The sequence below is a fragment of the Onychostruthus taczanowskii genome, unplaced genomic scaffold (genome assembly GCF_017590055.1).
Source record: "Onychostruthus taczanowskii isolate IOZ18803 unplaced genomic scaffold, ASM1759005v1 scaffold5, whole genome shotgun sequence".
NCBI lineage: Eukaryota > Metazoa > Chordata > Aves > Passeriformes > Passeridae > Onychostruthus > Onychostruthus taczanowskii.
Genome location: NW_024502568.1, coordinates 9,526,910 through 9,542,326, shown reverse-complemented (window position 1 = coordinate 9,542,326; position 15,417 = coordinate 9,526,910). Strand labels below are relative to the sequence as shown.

Sequence of the window (15,417 nt, the reverse complement as noted above, 5' to 3'; positions counted from 1 at the left end):
TATCCAGACCAGGTTTCAAAATGTAAACAGGGACTTGTTACCTACTTAAACAGAACTCCTATCCAGTGTAACATTTATTAAGGCACTACTTAAAACACTGTCTGTATTCTCCCCTCTCTGTCTTCCTGACATGAACTCATCCCTCGTTTGCTGTTCCATTCAACAAACTCTTGTTACCTGGTCCATTTCTGCTGGCAAAATGCACAAGTTTGTGTGTTTGTAGGAAAACAACCATAACTACTTGACAAATACCTTAGGAATTGCAAGCTGCAATTATCAAAACATCTCATGAGCTTTCTCCTAAATTTGCCTCAGCCTATATGCTTGCTAGCAAACAGCAGTCAGGCATGCAAGCTTCCTGTTTTAATATTCCTCCTCCTCCTTTTTTAAGCAAGATTATTCTCATCCTTAGAAACAGGAAGTCATTAAGTTAAAAATGTTTATACTAAATGAAAACACACATATTGCTGTGACTTCTACTCAGTGACTATTGGGTGGTCTCAATCTGAATCCACTTTCTGACCAGCAAGTGCTTCCCTTAGAGAAATTATCAAAGCATGGCCTCAGAGACCAAGGATTGGAAAGGTATAAACTATCAGCTACTATAATTACAGTTCAGGATTTTAAATTTTTAGAAGACTTTAATATACCCCAACAAAACTCCAAACATCTGTTTTCAGTAAGTATTTAAATAAATGTTTTTCCCGAGCTATATCAGAAATTGGCTGGTGCTGTGTGTTTCTTGGGATGAGGTCAGCAGTGCGTGTCAGAGCAGAGCCTTTGCTGCAGTAATCACCATGTTTATTTGTGACAGAGTGTGGTTGAGGGGGGAAATCCACAGCCCACTGGCATGCTCCACTGTGACCTTCAGAACCCATCTGCAACCACCAGTGATCAGTGGCTCCAACATGCCAGCTCTGGTCATACTCTTATTCATAAACTCCTCATGTTTCCTCTTGAATTTGATAAATATTTTTTTAAAATATCTTCATTTTACTACTGTGATGATAATACATTGATGGGTGGCCCACAAAGACTTTCCATGCACAGAATATCTCTCCCCACACTAAGAAAAAACTGGCACTTGCTATTCGAGTTTATTGTCACACTTACTACCATTTGCTTTTTATGGAAATAAAGTACATCTCAGGAAACCCAAACTTCAGTCCATCAGCACACATTTTCAATAGTTTTTTCTACACCACCTATCCTTATTACAGGAAAATGGACTTCCTCCCAACCTCAATATTTTAATTATTAAATAATTGGAAGAAGTGAAGAATGCTTCTCAGAAGGGAGCTGCACAGCAGTTCCTGAGTGATCATGAGCACTTTTGGGAAATTGAATGCTCTTCCAGCACGCCCACTTGCTTCCTGTGAACAACCAGCATGCAGAATTACTTGGAGAGGTCTTCCAAAGTTCTGAGAACATGATTTCTGTGCATTTTGATGCTCTATGAATCACCAAGAACAGAATACGAAGCCAAGAAACAGTAAAACATGCACATGCACATACAACAAAATAAGAGCTGCTAAGACTAATAATAGCAAAATATATCCTGAAAATAGCAGGAAAAGGCCAACAGGAAGCTACACATTATGCCACTTCCACCTGAGACTCTTTACTTTTGTTTGGACCCACAGATCAATATGAATGTCAGGAATTAATAAAGCTAAGCAGGAGAGATCAGCTCTCCAGAGACCAGCCACATCTGCTCAGCAATGCCAAGCTGCCAGCTGGACAGAGTCCCAAAAGCCTTTAAAGGGTCATCATGCACAGCAAAAGCTTGTACTCGAGTAAAAACCTTTTAGCTTAACAACTAAAAAGGTAATAGATATTCTGTTAATTACATTAAGTAATTAAGTCATGTTTAGCTCTGTTAATTAGGATGCCTAATTTAAAAAGGTCTAATAGCCACAATATTTAAATTTCTGGGGTTTTTTGGGTAATGCAAGAAAAATCTATTCTAAACCACTGTCATTTTTTTTGACTGACTCAAAAAAAGAAGCTATGGTGTTACCAGAAAAGTTAATCAGTTGCAATGAAGAGTCAAATAAATTATTACTTGTTGAGTACTGCATATTCTAAGCAGCTTTAGTGTATGAATAATCAGTTGAGAAACGCAAAATAAAAGACACCCTGGATCTCAGTCGAGATCATCAAGCACACAAGGATACTTTATCTGGGTACAAATTGTCAAAATGCTCTTTCCTTGAGCACATTTGATAGGAGCCTGTTCAGGGAAGAAACAAACCCTGCAGCAGATGACATTTGCCTCCCTCCCCAGTATGTCCCTCACTGACACACAAAGTCTGGCAGGCTAGAAAAGCTCCCACCGAGCTTTTGATACATGAAGCTATTTCTGAAATAATCGCAGGCTGCATGGAAATTGATCCTTCCAAATATCTCAGATTCAGAAGTACAGCACCATCCATGCTCAGTTAAACACAGCTTCATCTACAGCTGCAGGTGGCTCAGCTTTCATGTGACAAGGACACAGCTGACACCCTTCGATACCTGGGCAGGCACGCGCTGAGCAGAGCTGCTGGTTGGGATCTCAGCAGCTGAAACCCCACTGCAGCTCCCCCTGCTCCCAGGGCATCGCAGCCCAACACTTTTTCATGCAGGATATCACACCTGTGATGTTTGCAAGGTATTCCCAATTCTTATCTTTTGGCTTGTTTCCAAGCAGAGCCCAAGAGGTGAGTCCAGGCTGGACCACTACCAGCCCACAGACAGCTTGTTTTGTAAGCAAAGAAGCCACTTCTAAGAGCACAGTTAAGATCAGCCTGCTGAAATTAGTCTGAGCAATTCATGTTCAGCACAGCAACTGCAGGGCTGGCCATTTTAATAAAAGCAAATCACTGCTCTCAAGTTTCACTCAGAGCAGTGGCCACTACCAGAGCGTTACCACCAGTCCTAAAAGGCATTGTGTCTGTGAAGGTTTGTCACCGCACAGTAATGCTCCTTCTGACCCCATGCAATGCACCAGGAGCACTTCCAGCATCACAGTCCCACTACAGAATGTGGGACACTCCCCAAGAAGGCACCTGGAATTATCAGCCCCCATTCAATTAGCAAATTCAGCTACTAATTTTATATGCCTTTAAGCAGGGCTTATAAACCACACAACACAGTTCCCCAAACCAGCCATCTGGAAATGCAGATGTCATCTGCTCACCTTGGTAATCTGCTGCAAGGTTTTTCAGATGAAGATGTATTTCATCTTGTGGTGCTATATAAATAAACAAAGTATTATAAACAATCATTTTATCTGACTGGGGTTATGTCATATGGTTTGCTTTCTCTATGAAAGAAAACACGTACATAAAGTGCAACCAGATGTTGTTGGCAGAGAATCCATTTAATATGGACTCATTTCTAAAAACATGATTACAGATGTGGCCTACATCCTGAACCCAGTGTTTAGGGAAAAATTCTCTCTATGTGAATTTCACCCATTTTCTGTGTTTTTCTCTAAGACTCCTAACTCACAAAGAAATGTTTCCTAGAACTGAAAAAGTTGCATGCCTTCCCCTTTCACAAATCCACCAAAAAAAAAATTCAGGCACACTCTTACAAAAAAACCCCATAGCATGCACTGAGGAAACCCTGCTTTGTAGCAGCCCACTGCTATACCAGCTGTGAGAAGGCAACGATGCAGGTTACAACTAAGTCTAGACTGAGCTTCCCTGCCACAAACAATACTTAGCTAGCACTGCACCTGACTTGTAATTTGATTTTCAAAGTGCAAAAATACTTACTGCAACTCTGCTTGCAGAACTGTGGAAACTGTAGATACTGTAAGCAACTATTTGTAGTGTTTTAAGTAGAGAAAATTAAAAGTCAGCTGAAACATATCAAAGTTTTTGATTAATAATATCATCCTTGAAACCTCTTACAAATTTAGAGAGCTCTTAGTAAGGCAATTAAAATATAAAGATTTAATTTGTGTACTATAGGATTGCTTAAGATATAAAAGGTTGTTTAGTTCTAATAAAACCCTGAGCAACCACCAAAAAGAACAGAAGCAAGAGAAAAGTTTTAAATTCAAAATCAGTGAAGTCTGAATAAGAACTCCACTGTTTCATGCTTGTTGATTTATAAAATCCTATCTAGAGCCTCAAGAAAATTAGAAAAAAGCTCAAACTCTTTTCAAAACAGAAAAGAAACAGTACAGAAAGACTGACTGCACCATTCCACATCTGAACCCAAGAGATTTTCACCATATTTGATATCCAAGTATTGAATTAATTAAGAACAGTCCTCTTAACAAACACACTTCTGAATTAGATCAGACAAGTTCTCATTCATATGAATAGAGATTCCAGTGCTTAAGAAAAATTGTCTCTCTTTATAATCATTACTCTCACTCCCCATCCATGAGCATATGAAGCTAAAGTAGTAAACCCCCAAAATGTTCAGTGGTTACTGAGACTGTTCCCTTAGCAATGTATTTATAGAAGGAAGGGAAATACTTGAAAAGCTGGGTTAGTTAACTACCACTAACATCACTGAGAACCAACAGTTGAAAAGAAAGCAACCCCTTTCCTCAAATTATCTTTTGATTAGGCCTTTAAAAAACAAAACTAACTCTTCCAGAGCACAGCGCCACTTAGGAGCATCTACATTTATTGGTAAAGCTCATATATTTGATTAATCTAGATTATTTTTTCCAAGCAGGTATTAAACAGGTCATATGAAATTATGAAAAACTTAAAAAATAAAAATCAAAACAGGGAAAAGTCCTACTTTCACCTAAGAAATTCCGTGTCAGATGATGTGAATGGAGGTAAAATTTTAAAATCCTCTCATGACCAGCCAATTTCTAATCAACAGGTACATTGCTACTTGCTTCTGCAGACAGGACAATGAGGCAACTGGAATTTTACACAACTATTTAAAATGTCCCAAGTGACCTTTAACAAGAGCTTTAAACATCTGTTTTGAGAATCATTTTCAACAGGATTAAATACATATGCATGGTTGGAGAAACACTGTCTTTAGTGGGGAATCAGGTTGATTTAAAGTGTGGTTACACCTTGTCCAGAGAGGAAGCTCTGGCCAGGATGGACAAACAAACACTCCGAGCCCAGAGGTGAGCAGAGCACTTGCTCCTGCTCCACGAGGAAAAGGTTCTGTCAGTGAGAGAGGCTGCTGAAGTGCCCAAGCTCTGAAGCTCAGCTGTGCTCTCACCCAAGTGTGGCAGCTACTTTGGTTTGTGGGTGTCATGCAGGTGAGAGGCTCTGCCCACCATGCAGTCTATCTGCAGAGTATTCAAAAATCACCTCCCAACTGCAACTGCTACAGCCTCACTTAAAAAGAGAGCCCTGATGTGTAGGTGCACTTCCTACTATTTATAACAGAAGCCTTGCTAGCAAAGCCTTTTCGTTAAACATAAAAGAAACACCAGTTTGAGAAGCCTAGCTACAGACAGGGATAGGAGAAACAAATGAAGATATGCGTGTATTTGTTTATTTTCTTCAGAAGGAAGAAAATAAATGGAATTTCTTGAGAACCCAAAACCTTACAGGTGGTTTCTGGGCACATTAATGAATCAATGGCAAAACCATCATTCATCTACCAGCTGCCAACTACTTCACATGAAAGGTTTAACTGTTGCCAAGATGGGTGAACATGAACAGCTGTCACATCAGTATGGGATAAAATACCTTAAAAAAGAGAAAAATAACATACTGCAGCACTTACACAGCTTGTGTTAAAAAGTTTGAAAAAAAACCCCCTCACAATCCAAGTCTTCTGAGAGATTGAGCCAAAATGCAGACAGAATATTTAAATATAACAGCAATCTGAATAATGATCTGAGAATTAACAGAGAGTTGTTATCTGGGTGCTATCTGCACAGAGCTGAGAGGACCCACAGATCCAGGCCCCTCTACCAAGAATCTGTATGCAGGCGTAACAACCCAAGTGAGCTATTCACTGCTCTGCTGGGGCACCTTAATTAGCCAGCCAAGCCCTGAGTTTGCCTTGTTTTAAGGCTTCCAGCATCCTTAGAGTGTTCTCCAAATAGCAATTCAAAGCAGGAATGTGATTAAGGGGAAAGCCCTGGCTGGCCACAAATAGTGCTGTGTGAATACCTCCTGCCTTTCTGCTCCCTCAGGGGCTGAGCCAAAGAAAGAGCTGTGGCTCAAGAGAACATCTGGGGTATGAGTGTGGGTCTGAGTCCAGTGCAAATTCCTCCCCACAAGTTGCTACAAGAAGTCACTGCATCTCACAGTGATGACAGTTCTCCTTTCTGCTTTTACAACCACCACCCCTCAATGCTGATCTATCAATACACCAAAGAGAGCACTCTTAGAGAGTGCACAATTGCACACTTTTGGTCATTTGTGCTAGTTCAGATCTTTGGTCTTTGTGCTTACCACAAAGAACAAACAACTACAAGATCAGATCCTCTTACAGTAAATAACATCACTCAGACCTCTCAGGAAACTTAATTTCACACAACTGCAAGGTAAATAAATAATTTGAAGATATCAGCTGCAACCTTTTATGTTTTTCACACCAAGTTACACAACCTTGCAGCCTCAAAAGCCACAGGTTCCTGTAGATGAGTAGGAATTTACAAAACATCCATACTCGTGTCACCTCTGGTCAGAAGTAGACATTGCAATAAATTTCTGGACAGACAAATCCTATTTTTACAAAAACTTCAATAACTTGGGCACTTCAGGGCAGACTTTTTTTTCTTTCTTATGTAATGCCCATTGCTGGAATCCAGAGAAACATTTCTAAAATTTTATCCTTGGGGCAATATGTAGTTTTACTTCTGTCAGCTTGCTTTCGTTCTTTTACCAAGCAGAATCCTCTTTTACCACATATTGCATAAAAAAACTAAAAACAATGTGTCCAATAAATTTGACCATAATGCTGATGCACTGCAAGTGCTAATCTCAAATCACATACAGCTTTTTGCTCCACGGCGAATCTAATTTTCATCCTCCAAAGTGCTACATGCTAGACCACTGTAAGGGCTTTAATTTTTACTTCTAAGCCACTAAAGGTAGAAAAGATGCAGGAACAGAAGTTAAAGTTATGCCATTGAACCCTAATAAGAGAAAAAGCTTCCCTAATTAGGAAAGTTTCTCCTAGACTTCTGTGAATAAAGAATTGGATAAGGTATATTGAAGAGCACATGCAGAAAAAGATGGGAAGAGGAAAGAGTTTTTGTACTGGCTATCAACCACTGCATCCAATTTCACCAATTGGTGAGCAAAGACACAGAAGTTTTTGAGAATAAGAGTGGGGAAAAACACCCCAAAGCATTCTAAAATAATTAAAAGGACATTTAAGCAACAGCTAAGTTTCAACTTCAGCTTTATATAGTATCTCTTAGTTTGTAAATGTCAAAACTAATGCTATGGGTTTTTTTCTCCTCTCTCTCCTTGAGAAGTGTCTGCAGAAAACTGCAGTAGTGCACTCTCTCTACCCCAACAGACCAATGTTCTGGCATAGCAGAGGCAGTGAAAAACAGATTCAGCATCATTCTCCTTCTGGCAGTGCCCAACATGAGAAAGACAGAAAGCTACAGGCATACCCTGTGTTCTTGCTTCACACTGTATTTCTGGCTGACAGTCATTTATTTATAGAATCTCAGCAATTTTGCTTGCATCCTGAAGTGCATTCTGATTATTTTATCCCTGTTTTAGCACATTACAGTTAATAACATTTTATAAGTGTAGTAAAAGAAAAAATATACCAGTATCAGCTAACGGAGTTGCAGCAAGTGAGAGGCTACAGAAATGAAGGTCAGGTACTCACTCTGCCAGGAAACAGCACTCTTCTCACTAAGCATGAGCTCAATGCTTGGAATCAGTGTTTCAGAAACCCCAGGCACAGTCAGGTCTGTTGCACTGCATTTAGTGACAGTCCTTTCAGTGAATCTGGATGGCTCCTGTTGGATTTACTGCTCTAATGGCATTTGAATCAAGGCAACTTCCTGAGTAAGCTGGAATTCAAAATAAATGCATGAAGATAGGATATAGTGATTAAAAGTATTGCCCAAATCATCTGCTATTGGTCCCTCAGTTCCTTCAGGCACTCAAAGTGCCTCAATTTTAAACTCTGCTTAAAGTAAGATGAATGAACGCCAATAAAAAAGTTTGATGGAAAATCCAACATCAGCCAAATCTGGCATTGTTTGTTTCAGTTATATGGAATCATTGTGTCCAGTCCTTGAATCCTCCTTATTATACCCTCATTTCCCCTGACTGAAGAAACCTCTGTAACAGAAAACCCTCAGGAGCCATAATTTAACAAAGACAGCATCCAAACTTGATACAACGACTGTATGAATGAAGCCAGTAATCTGGGTATGGTTAGAGTTGAAAAAAAAATAATTCCAATGGACAAAATGAAAAACTACATTTGATAATAAATCTTCTTTTTATGAGTAGGCTTAATACTCTTCCTCTTGGTACAAGAATGTAATACTGTCTTCCTTGCCAAGAAAAAAAAAAGGACAGAAAACCCGCACATGACAAGAACTGTAAAACACAGGATAAATTTCAGATACACAAAGTATTTTCAAAAAATTCTCATCAGCCAGATTTTTTAAGAACATCAGTGCTTTAAATGAGTCTTCAGAAAGGCAGCAGAAGTCAGAGACACACCAGGGCTGGGGCAAAATGAAACAATTGCACAGGAAAGCCCCTCCACACACTATATTGTTATAAGAAAGCAACAGGCTACACGTGTGCAAGCATGGCACTCACGCACAGATCTCGGGCTGGAAGATACCCACACCAACTTTCTACTACAAACATCGACCAGCTGAGAACCCAAAACTAACTGAGCTTAAATGAGGGTGGTGTTTGAACCAAACACAGGCACTGCTTGTTCACAGTGTGAACGAGAGCAAAACTGCTGCTGCTCCTGTTTGTGCATTCAAAAGGTGCCCACTACAACAAGCTCCATCTGAAGCCATTTGGCTGCTCACTTTTAAAATGTGGGGGTTCTGTTTTGGTTTATCTAACACTGAAATGCTACCAAAGAAACCAAGTTCACACTGGGGCAATACTGCAACAGGCAAAGTAATTTTCAGAAGCTCTTTCTGTTGCAGTCAGTATCAGGTCGTCCAACACGCTGACACAGCTAGAGCAGTTATTTTTAAACACAGCCATAGTCTATTTAACTAAAGCATCTTTACTCTGACTGAGCCAGTATTACTTTGATAAGACTCCTTAAGTCTCTACACTGAAGCCTGCATATCATATGAAACAGAAAATGCAAACTTTGGAAGACAATCCTTCTCTGTAGCTAGGAGAAAACAGGAGAAGAGAGGTGCAGGAGAAAGCTGGGAGGACCTGGCACTGGAGACAGTAAAGTGCTATCTGCAGGACAGCTGTTCACACTGAGAGCTTGTATCACCCACCACCTGCACAGAGATGCACTGGAACCATTTCAGTCAACTCCAACAGCAAAGAGCTTTCTGCTGTTAGGAACTCAGCATTACACTCCTAAAACAATTCTTCTGCCAGGATTTCTCACACATTGTTTAACTGATGAGAACCTGGATGGAAGAAGAGAGGCAATGCCATTGTCAAAGGCACGTAAGAGGCTGCAAGCCAGAATTAGCATTTTGGGTGGCTCGCTGAGATATGCTAAGCAACTTATTTGTATACATTTTCTTCAATGGCATTCTGAATTCTTTATATCTAAAGTTATCTTGTAAACATATGCAAAAGTTCATTACTAGAACCAAGAGCAGCCCCACCCTCCCCTCTCACCAAAGAAAGAATTTGTTCTATACATACAGACAGTGTGGCCTACTTGATGTAATAAAGTTCTCTAAATAATGGCAGTATTTAGCCTCCACTTCTTATATATAACTTATGAAATAAAGAAAAAGAAGCAATGGTTTACACTACTCAGCAGTGCAAACCTTTGAATTTTACTATAGAAAATCTAGTGCATCTTGTGCTATGCATGGATACTGCAGGCTCTGGAGGCAAGGGAAGGCTGCTGTGGAAAGCAACACCAAGTGCCAAAGACCAGCACACCACACAGGACTGTCACCCACTGGCAGGGCTGGGATATGGGAGCCATATAGCCTAGCATGCTGAGATTATTTTTTATTAAAATATTTTTGAAATTGTGTTGTTTTGCCAAAACATTGCATTTATCCCACAATCTCCCTTTAAACACGACTGCTCCTCCTCAGATTCTGAGCACTCGGGGGGGTAAGGGAGAACCTTGCAATCTGCGGGTGGATGCATTGTATCTCAAAGCCCAGAGCAATTATTTGATCACTCTTGCTCTCCTACCAGCCAGTTCCCTTGCAGAAGACTCACTGACACCTCCCAGTGCTGCAGGCAGCGCCCGGCTGCAGAGCATCACCACGCCAGGATTGTGGGGCTGGAGCCCACCTGTGCTGACAGTGCCCCATCTTCTTACCCCCCCTCTCCCTGCTTCTCCCCATTGCCTTTGACACCTTGTACACACCTAGTGCTCACTCAACCCTCTCTTGAGTTAATTCAACTTCTTAAAGAGAGTTAATGCAGTCAGAGGGGGGAGAGGAGCTTTTCTGCAATTCACAGCGAATTGCACAAGTTCAGCAAGCAGCAGGGCTTACACAAGAGAGGATGAGGCAGGACCACAGGGCCAGGAGGGAAGAGCAGGATATCCCCTTGAGCTTGGTTGCAATGTACAACCCAAGGATTTCAATCAGATGGAAATCTGTCCTAGAGAGGGGAGACTGCACTAAAGAGGTGATTATATTTATTGGAACAGTGACATGCAGACTTCTTATTCAACAGGGCTCTTAAATAGGATTACAGGGCTTTAATTTGGCTCTTTAAATTGGTTTTGGAGAGAGAGAGAGAGAAACACAAAAAAAGTTTAGAGAGAGGGTGGAATAACCTTGGAGGGAGTACACTACATCATGCCATGTCAACCATAATAGCTTCCCTAGCACAAATCTATGCTTGTGCACATTCTCCAGGTTAACTAATAAACAAAAGACCCATAACAAAGATAATTACTTACACTATGCATTTGCACACTGCAACCAGTAATTCTGTAGCTTTAGTTCCATCTTTCAAGTATCACTTATATTGACAAGGAACAGCGGCAGCAGTGTATATCACAAAAGGAGTAAACAAATGACCTTTATCTGACTTTATTAAAGTAATAAAGGACAGACTTTTTTTTTTTTTTAACTTACTTCAAAGAGAGTTTTATAGCTAGCTACCAGCAGGGTGTGGACTGAAGCTAAAAACTTTGAAATGGGTTCCTGTGAAATCTGAAACCAAAATACAGCAGAGGTCACCTCTCTGTGAAGAACCGCCTTGTCTGTATGTATACTATAAGCAAAGCTCTGTTAGCTCAGCCTCGGTAATAATGTAATTCAACTTAGCCCCTGGGAATAGCAACAACATCAGGTTTCTACTACAAAGATAAATTTACTGCACACAATATCTGTTACTATATATTTGCAGCATGTTCGATAGTAGCCAGACACTAGTGTTACATGGTATACCTCAAGCTATTTTCTCTTGTTAAAGGCTAGCCCAGGCTATAAATAATTTTTTATTCTTACTCTCACCATTAGCCAATTATTTTTAATCAACATTGCACGTACATTAGTTTTATGCAATATACTAGCTAGTATTAATAGGAAAGGAAGCGATACATGTGGGAGTTTTTGTTTTAATTTTTATATATTTTTCCCATAAAGGGGAGAATTCCATCCCTTTTCAGCAAGGAAACTGATAACTTTTCCAGTGGAGAGAGAGAATCTCCTAAGACAAGTATTGGGACAATAAGACCAATACACTTGGTCTGTCCCGTGGGTTCCTGTGAAACAGTTCACAGACCCAAGCTCGGTGACAAGTGCCATACAGCACTCGAGCTCCTTGGAAAGGGACCATGCACACACAGCTCTGCTGATACACATGGCCCAGGCTGTCTGCTCCTCCAGCTCTGGAAAGGAGCAGGCAGATGAAGCTGCTGGCAGTGGGAGCACTGGACGAGCCTGGGCTCCTGCTGGCCCTGCCTGCGGAGCAGAGCGCTCCTTCCCCCTGTCCCCATTCCCTCCTCTCACCCCGAGGTCTCTTCTGTGTGTTTGCCAAATCTCTCCTCAGATAGAAATCTCCACATCTAAGCAAAGATTCCCCAAAGCATTGGACTGAAGTGTTGACCACCATTGCTGGATGACACCTCTCTGGTAAGGAAGAAATAACCACGCTGAACGGCCTCCATCAGCCACTTTGGGTCCACTGCTTGGAGACAGTGCCTTGACTCAGGCAGCTGGAGACTTTCACACCTAAGATACTTTGAAGGACACAGGATCCCACCAGACAATACATTAAGTGCCACTTGATTTGATTAGAAGCATTGACATGCAATAAAACACTCATGCTAGAAATGACAAGGAAAAAAGAACACTTTCTGCTGACCAGACAGCAAAAGTTTCCATTTTGAATGGTGTGGTGCTTGAGAAGAACTAAGCAGTCTTTGAAATCCAGCCCTTAACCAGGAGCTGTCTTAGGACTTTAAGTTAAAACGAGGGGCATGGATCTTTAAAAAAATCTAAGTTTAAGCAAGCACACACAAAGAGCATAATGTATATGCAACAAGCCTTTAAAGAGGAAGCAGTATTTCAGTTTCTCCCCAAGTTCTTGGCTCACAGGAAAACATCTGATGTAAAAAGGGAACCAACCCAATCTGCCCCCCTGCCACTTCAGGGCAAATTATCCAGGCACCTATAAAAAAACCTCCTGATGCTTTACAGCTTGAATGTTTTATATAGTTAAACTGAGTTGTCTTGAGTTCACATACTTTATGTTATTTGATATGTTTTAACTAGGAAGCTACCTGGATTCATTTCAAGATTTTCTTTTTTTTTTAACTAACCTGTTTTTGAGCACAGACTCGCTCATGCTAGCACTACACAGATGTATTCAATCTCTCTGCATGCTGCAGAAGTATTTAAACAAAGTTTGAAACAGAGTAAAAAAATGGAGGGGGGAACCTGACTGCCAGACCACTTGGTTTGCTTTTGTGTTGGGTTCATTTATGTATTTTGAAACACCATAAATTTCAATGTATTTGCAAATTCTTCTCCATTTTTTTCCTGCTCTATACTAGACCCATAATTGTGATCAGGTTGATAAGGAACAAAACAAACACCTAAAGAGGGCTTTGCTGGTTACAGACATACTTGGCTTTACATAATATTGTACCAGCCATTATTAAAACATGCATCACAAGTCCTTTTTTCTTCTTGGGATGCTCAGAATTAAATCTTTGCAATAAAAATATTTATGAAATTTTGACTGAGAGATCTACTTTGGACAGTTTGTCTTACAATAGGGTGGTTTTTGTTCCAAATCATGCACACACAGAGGTATCTGCCAAGCTCTCCAACTGTGTCACTCCAGTCCTTAAGCCATTTAACACAGCACATGCACGTGTCCTTTGAGTGCCAAGTCAGCTACGTGTCAAAGACAAAGCTCTGCACAGCCAACCCATTCCAACCAGCACATCAGTAAGAAATCTCATTTGTATTCAGTATTATGCCCACTGATGGGAATGGGTGAAAGAAAATTAACACACACCCACAAACGCTTTTACAACCTCAGTAACTTTAGGAATAAGAAGGTTACACAGACTTTGGTCTGAAAATACACAATTTGCTCTAGTGGGGAACAGCTTCTATTTAGTGGATGAATTAAAGATCATGAACATCTTTGACTTCTGCCCTGATGGCTGGGTCCAAAAACATTTGAGTTACCAGGAGTATTTTGCCTTTGCCTGTATGTTTAGACATATTTAGGCATTTAAAGACAGTTGCAAGTGAAAGCCAGAAATTGTACAGATTAACTGTGAACACTATGAAGACAATTATCCCTTAACCAGGTATTTATGCAAAGCTTCATCTGCAATCAAGATCTGAAATAGGATGACAGGCTTGTTGTGGGTACTATCACAATTTAAACACAGTAACAGAAATATATATTGAACTAGGTATTAATTTATTATTGCAGTAATGCTGTGTCAGGAGAGCTACATAGGCTAATGTAGCATAGGAATGCCAGGTATTATTTTCATATACAAGTTCTTACACACTAAATCTCAGCACCTTCAAAGAACTCTAGTCAATACAGCTGAAAACAATCATTTGAGAAAACTTGATCTGACCTTCCACAGGGCACACCTTCAAATACTGTATAAAGTCTGTATGTTGCAAGAAAAAAAAATTAGGTTAGGTTTTGGTGGTTTAGGATACACAGCAAATATGGTATGTTGCCTGGTGTGGAGCAATAATTTAAATAATATTGAAAGGCAGCTTGCTTAAATTGTGGTTTACTCCTGTTTTAGCATTGATCACGAGCCTGGAGAAATTGTTATACAATTCATTAACACTCCTAAAAATGTCTGTGTATCTGAGTCAGGAAAAAACAGAGGTACTTGTGAGGTCACTACTTTTGAGTTATTGTGTTCAGTTCTAGACAGAGCTGGATGCACTGCCTAGTATTGTCCACTGTTTCCGTCCCAAAATTCTATTTTCAATTTCACCTAATTTTTCATGTTAGGCTGAAGGTTGTCTCTGCTAAGTGTCTGCTAGATCTGAAGCGTCTGAGCCAAAACACTTCTCTCTTTCTGACATCAGGGCTCCTAAGTGTACTTTCCAATGCCGTAATTTAATTTTTAAATTGAGGATATTTTCTTTGGAAAGCATTACCCAGCTTTCAAATACTTGACTTTGTGGCCTTAGTGATGCTCTTTATAAATACAGAGGTTTTTTGTATATACAGCCATAAAGACTAAAACATCATATGGGTTGTTAAGACAGTACTGGGATACTGGATTATATGAAATGACTTACATTAATACCAGCAGTCTCTTTGAACCCAGCCAATTTATAATTTACATTGCTCTAGAAACTATTTATTTGACTCACACAGACAACTTCAGTACCAAACTGCTCCCACAGCATTCTGCCAAGACTTCTAGAGCTGTCCAACAAAAAAAAAAAAAAAAAAAAAAGCTGGTCTACATTTGCAGGGGGAAATAAAATATATATTTACAATTGTATTTTTTCCTTCCTTATTTTGACTGCATTGAATAGTTAAGCAAGTTTTACCCATCGAGTAAGCTTTCCTATTTTGCACTCTGTTTACCACAGGACACATGCAGGTGTCCTTCCAGGGCTGACATTTACTGTGCACTTGCAAACAGAACATGCAGGTCCACCTGGCCTCTAACCTAGGTTGTTTTCAGTGTAATAGCAATGAATGACATGCAGAGGGATACTTGTTTTCTACAAGAAAAAAGAAAGTCAAAAAACCCAAAACAATGAAACTTAACACTTGAATATATGCATAATATTAAAAAAAAAAAAGAAAAAAAAGAAAGAAAGAAAAAAAAAAAAAAAAAAAAAAAAAAATC

At 39.9% G+C, this 15,417-nt stretch overlaps 1 protein-coding gene across 7 annotated transcripts in view; it reads right to left on the bottom strand.

Moving 5' to 3' along the window:
- The window catches only part of ADD3 (adducin 3), a 92,485-nt gene that overhangs the window by 72,203 nt on the left and 4,865 nt on the right, over positions 1–15,417 (bottom strand). The window contains exon 2 of one of the 7 annotated variants that reach the window (XM_041415371.1): positions 14,930–14,984. The exons of 5 other annotated variants lie outside the window; for them this stretch is intronic. The gene's annotated coding sequence lies outside the window, so the exon portion shown is untranslated. Of the gene's footprint in view, positions 1–7,785; positions 7,973–14,929; positions 14,985–15,417 lie in introns of all 7 variants that reach the window. One more of the 7 variants, XM_041415373.1, reaches the window with a different exon arrangement.